Below are 6,040 nucleotides of genomic sequence, written 5' to 3'. Positions count from 1 at the left end.
GTCAGCACTTCCTTCTCCCTCCCAGCCAGCTCAGTACGGCTGCGCGGAGATGGGCCACGTGGCCCTCCCGCTGCGTCAGGGGGCGGCCAGCCGCGGGGCGGTGCCGGGATGGAAGTGGCTGACGTTCTTCGCGCGGTCTCGCAGGTCCGTTCGTAGGTTGGGAGTTGGCCTTTGCCTGGTGGTGATCGTTGCCGTCCCCGCCTCTCCATCACCACGTGCCCTTGCCTTTGCCCCCTCCCCCCCCAAACCGACTCTTTTGGGGATCTGGGCGAGAGTTGTCCCCGACTTCATCTTGCCCATCTTGCTCTGAGGTAATTAATGCTAATAATGATAATGCTGGTGTTTGTTAAGCGCTTACTATGTGCCAGGCGTCGGAGCGGATATTAGCAAGTCGGGTTGGACACAGTTCCAGTGCCCGCATAGGGCTCACAGTCTTATTCCCCATTTTACAGATGTGGTAACAGAGAATCGACTTGCACAAGGTTGCGCAGCAGTCATGCGGACCTTCTGACTCCCAGGCCCGTGCTCTATCCACTGCACCGTGCGAGAGCAGCTGAGGAGGGCCCCCGGCCGTTATAATAACGATGGTATTCGTTAAGTGCTCACTATGTGCCGAGCACCTTTCTAAGCACTTGGTTTTTAGTTTCGGGCAGGGCAGCTCCCGAAGGACCTCGGCTATACCAGGTATTCTAATGGTGGTATTTGTTAAGCACTTACTATGTGCCAGACATCGTACTGAGTGCCAGGGCAGGTACAAGCAAATTGGGTTGGATGCAGTCCCTATCCCACGTGGGGCTCCCGGTCTCAATCCCCATTTTACTGAAGAGGTAACTGAGGCTCAGAGAGGTGAAGTGAATTGCCCAAGGTCACACCATGGACAAGTGGCAGAGCTGGGATTGCAACCCAGTTCCTTCTGACTCCCAGGCCCATGCTCTATCTGCTAGTCCATGCTGTTATGGCAACCAGTGGTGTTTACTAAGTGCTTGGTGTGTGCCAAGCACTGTACCAAGTGCTTGGGAGGAGACAGTACGACAGAGTAGGTATAGATGGTTCCCTGCCCACAGGGAATTTACAGGTGTTACACATGGCACCTGGTGTAATCAATCTATGTATGTATTGAGCATTTACTATGTGCAGAGCACTGTACTAAGTGCTTGGGAGAGTACAATACAGCAAAATTAGCGGTGATGCCAAGCTCCATTTTGTTAAAGCATTCCCTTCCCAGAGAAGCAGTGTGGCCTAGTGGATGGAGCATGGGCTTGGGAGTCAGAAGGACCTTGGCCCTAATCCTAGTTCTGCCACAGTGGCCTTGGGCAAGTCACTTAACTTCTCTAGCCCTCAGTTACCTCAGCTGTAAAATGGGGATTAAGACTGTGATCCCCATGCGGAACAGGGACTGTGACCAACCTTGTGTCTACCCCAGGCTTTGTACAGTGCCTGGCACATACTAAGTGCTTAACAAATGCCACAGAAAAAGAAACAAACAAAAAATCCCTCTGAACATGGCCATTCCTTCCAAGGCTGCAGAACTAGGCAGCACCAGTCACAGCAGACAGAGCCTTGGCATAATAATAATAATAATGTTGGTATTTGTTAAGCGCTTACTATGTGCAGAGCACTGTTCTAAGCGCTGGGGTAGATACAGGGTAATCAGGTTGTCCCACGTGGGGCTCACAGTCTTAATCCCCATTTTACAGATGAGGTAACTGAGGCCCAGAGAAGTTAAGTGACTTGCCCACAGTCACACAGCTGACAAGTGGCAGAGCCGGGATTCGAACCCATGACCTCTGACTCCCAAGCCTGGGCTCGTTCCACTGAGCCACGCTGCTTGGCATGAAAAGTTGTTTAAATAGATATAAAAGCATCCAGTACTGACATGGCCCTGGACAGGTATCTGGGTTTTTAGATTTCAGCTGTCTGGTCCTGATATGGTAGCAGATGTTATGTTGCTTTTTTTTTCATTTTCCACACCAAGCCTTCCCCTGTTGCTCCCGCCCTCAAGTCCCATGGTTCGGATACTGTGCCGGATGTCACACTAATGTGTGGGGGGGGCGGGGGGGAAATACAAAAGCTCTAGAGCAAGTGGAGGGTTCAGGAATATCCCCTGAGAAATGCTCTGGGACTGTGAAATCAGTAGTTCTGTAAAATGGCAGCTGTGATATCAAGACATGCTGTGTTCCTTGTGTCTATTATTCGGGAGCACCATAAGCGGCCCTTTGGATAGAGGTTAGACCAGCTGAAAAGCAAACAACTGGCCACCCTGCCTCTAATTAATACTAATTATTGTGGTATTTAAGCACTTACTGTGATACCAAGCACTGAACACTGGAGGTAAGTGCAATATAATCAGGTTGGGCTCAATCCCTGTTCCTCGTCATTCATTCATTCAGTTGTATTTTTTTGAGCACTCACTGTCTGCAGAGCACTGTACTAAGCACTTGGGAGAGTACAGTATTAACAGACACATTCCCTGCCTCCTACAGGCTTACAGTCTAGGCTCAGAATCTAAGCAGGATGGAAAGCAGGTACTGAATCTCCATTTTACAGATGAAACTGAGGAACAGAGATGTTAAGTGACTTGCTCAAGGTCACACAACAGGTAAGTGGCAGAGAGGGGATTAAAACCCAGGTCCTCGGGCTTCCAGGCCCGAGCTATTTCCATTCAGCCACATCGATTCTCTAATGCCTAGTGAAACTGGGGGAAGAGACCTACCTGCCTTAGATCCCATGTCGAATCCATTAGTGTCCTCCCCTACACAGATGACTTATTGAGAACTCTAGAAGTTGTTTAGTCCTTATCCCTACGTCCGTGTAGGAGTAGTTAAAGGCAACTGAGTCTATCCGTGTGTCAGAGATCCCTAAACTGGTCTGGGATAGACTCAAAATGAGTGTCATGATCCTTCTCTTAACCTCCTCAACCTCCCAATTCACAGGCCCTATTAAGGGGTGGGGACCACGTTTTCTGAAGTAATAATAATAATGATGGTATTTGTTAAGCATTTACTGTGTGCCAAGCACTGTTTTACAAATTTGGTCAAGGAGTGTAAACTTCTGATGTTGTTTACATGGTGAGAAACCAGTGGTCTGAGATTATGGAGAGAAAACGGGAGGGGAAGAATGGCAGAGGTAGAGAGGAACAAAAATAGAGGATGAAAGAGGCTTTGAGGATGAGAGAGAAAAAAATCCAGAAGCTGAGGCCAAGAGGTTGGAAGAGCTGTCATTAGGAGTCTGGGCATGGGATGTGGAAAAGCAGGGAGATTCTTAAAAAGAGATTCTTGAGGCAATCCTTAGGAAAAACAGTCCAAAAGATCTGAAAAGAATTCTGACCCATCAGTGTGAAATCCAATCCACACCTACAGAGCAAACCATTGATTAAAATGTGGTTTAGTGGAAACAGCACAAAACTGGAAGTCAGGTGATTTGGATTCTACCCCTAGCTTTGCTATGGCTTGCTGTGTGACTTCGGGTAAATCAACCTCTCTCTGCCCGAGTTTCTGTATAACGGGGATGAAATAGATTGTGAACCCCCTGTGAGATAGGGACTATGTCTGATCTGATAATTTTGCATTTCCCCCAGTGCTTAGCACATAAGTGTGTAATAAATGCCAGAATTGCAGCCTTACCCAAAGTTTTTTGTCCCAGCAAGTTTAATTTTGAGCCATATTCCAAATGCCAGTGCCTGACTGAAAACCTGTTATGATGGTGGAGTCTCCCTTCAGGAAACACAGAGGAGGCTCGGTGCTGAAACTGCAGGATCGATAAACTGCACAGAGGAATTGATTACGGTACTAGTGGCTTTCTCTGCATCACTCACCTCTGCTGCTGCCCAGCTGTGAAGTGCAGGTGCAGTCTTTGCTCATATTAGCCATAAAGGAAGAAACCTTATTAGAACTCAGGTCTCCCAATTCCTAGAGCAGTGTTCTTTCCCCCGATTGCCCATGAATAAGATACCTCAAGCACTGGAGAAAATTTGGCAGCAAGCAGCATTTATTTTGATAATCAAGTCCTCTAGCTTAATTACTTCTTACAGGAAAACTTTTTGAAAATGCCCCAAGTAACAAGATTACTTTGATGTGGCAAAATTGACATATCATTAGCAAGTTTACACTAAAAACTTGGACTCAGAACAGGAATTTATGATGCCGTTTATAGGCACCCTCCAGGTTCCAAGCATTCCACAAATATGTAAAACCCAGAGATACGTGAAACACCGTTTGCTGATGTATCCAAGCTCTGTCAACCCTGCTCCATGTTTCTGCTTTCATTAACTGAAGATAAATCAGTTCTCTCCCTGCCCATTCCTTCCCTCGCCCCACCTTTGCTTGTTCTTGGAAGTTTTCAAGTTTCCCACCGCTCCCCACCCCCTTTGCCAGTCTTCCTAATGCTGAAGTGGGTTGTATGGTATTTGAATTCTACTCTTACCATATGCTACAGCCACCACCACCTTGTCCCCCGCCCTGCTGGCTCACCCCACTTGGGGCTGGGGAGGGGATAGAGGCAGCTGTGGATCAGGCCAGGATGAGGTGGAGAGGACAACAGGGGCTTGGGAAGAGAACCGTTCTAGACCGTAAACTCACTGTGGGCAGGGAATGTGTTTATTGTTATATTGTACTCTCCCAAGCTCTTTGTACCAGTGCTTTGCACACAGTAAGCGATCAGTGAATACAGTTGAATGAATGAACCGCTGCCATCCCCGTCACCTCAATTTGACCTCAGTTTCTATCTCTGCTGCTGGAGCCAGGGCAGGACAAGCCGGAAAGTGAGAAGAAGTGAGGCGGCGATGTGTTGGGTGGGGGAGGGAGGGGGTTGGCAGCTATTGTAGTGGCTGGTAAGACCAGGATTAAAGGTACCACATAGCAGACCTGAGCACCTAATGGAGCACAGGGGGATCTGAAAAGCAGTGGGGAATACAACAGGTTAGAGATTGAGGGAGCAGGGAGCCTCTCTACAGGGGCTTAGGAAGGTCTTGCCGAAGGGGTTGGGCCAAGGCTATGGGACCAGAGAGAAATACAGGCAGTTGTGTCTCCTAGGGGGAGTTCTGAGAGCCTCTCTACCCACCAGAAGTCAGAGCTGGTGGTGAAAAATGGGAAAGAACCCAACCTTAGAAGAGGCACTTGTGAGATCATTCATTCAATCATATTTATTGAGCGCTTACTGTGTGCAGAGCACTGTACTGAGCGCTTGGGTGATCAGGGACCTGGGAGGGAAAATGCTCTGAAGTGAGGGACAGGGGAAGAGGGAGGCTAGTGGTGTGTGTGTGGTCCTCCCAGAGAAATGCCCCAAGTTCCGTGATTTGAATGGCAACTTCCTTGTGACATCATGTCACATGACAGGAGACAGGGTCAATCAAACAATGGTATTGAGCACTTACTGTGGACAAACCACTACGCTAAGTGCTTGGGAGAATACAACAGGACAGAGTTGGTAGACAAGTGACCTGCCCACAACGAGCTTAGAGTCTAGAGGGATGAGCTTACAGTCTAGAGGGAGGTATGGAAGCGACAAACTTGTCCCTGCCTCGAGATGGCCACATGTTTGAAGCTGGTCCTGTCCAGAGTGTTACTAAACTGTTAGGGAATAGTTTCATTTTAGGATTGGGAATTCAATCTTTCTTCATTTTTTATAGGTTTTAATACTTTTATGGGGATGTCATTTTAGAGATTGTGATTAAAAATAAATTGATCTTCACGTTGGGATGTTGTGCTTTGAATTACTTTAACAAATATAGCAGAAATCCTTATTTTTCCAGAGGTTTGGGAACAGATCCTCATTTATGACTTGTAAATCTTTGGGAAAGTATACCTGATTGTAAGTACCACCATTCATGATATAACCATATTTTCATGTAGCATAATCCAGCTGTGTAATGGGGGTTTGCTGGTTCATTGTCCATTCATCGGCAGGGGCAGCTAAAATACTTTCTTAGTTGCCTATACACTCAGTTCTGAAGCCCATTACAGCCTCTTATGAATGTTGCAGAAATTTACACAAGCTGTGCAGTTATATTTTTATAGGGTAAGCACCAAATAAAAACCATTGA

The sequence above is a fragment of the Ornithorhynchus anatinus genome, chromosome X1, assembly GCF_004115215.2.
Source record: "Ornithorhynchus anatinus isolate Pmale09 chromosome X1, mOrnAna1.pri.v4, whole genome shotgun sequence".
Lineage (NCBI taxonomy): Eukaryota > Metazoa > Chordata > Mammalia > Monotremata > Ornithorhynchidae > Ornithorhynchus > Ornithorhynchus anatinus.
Note: the sequence above shows the minus strand (reverse complement) of the source record.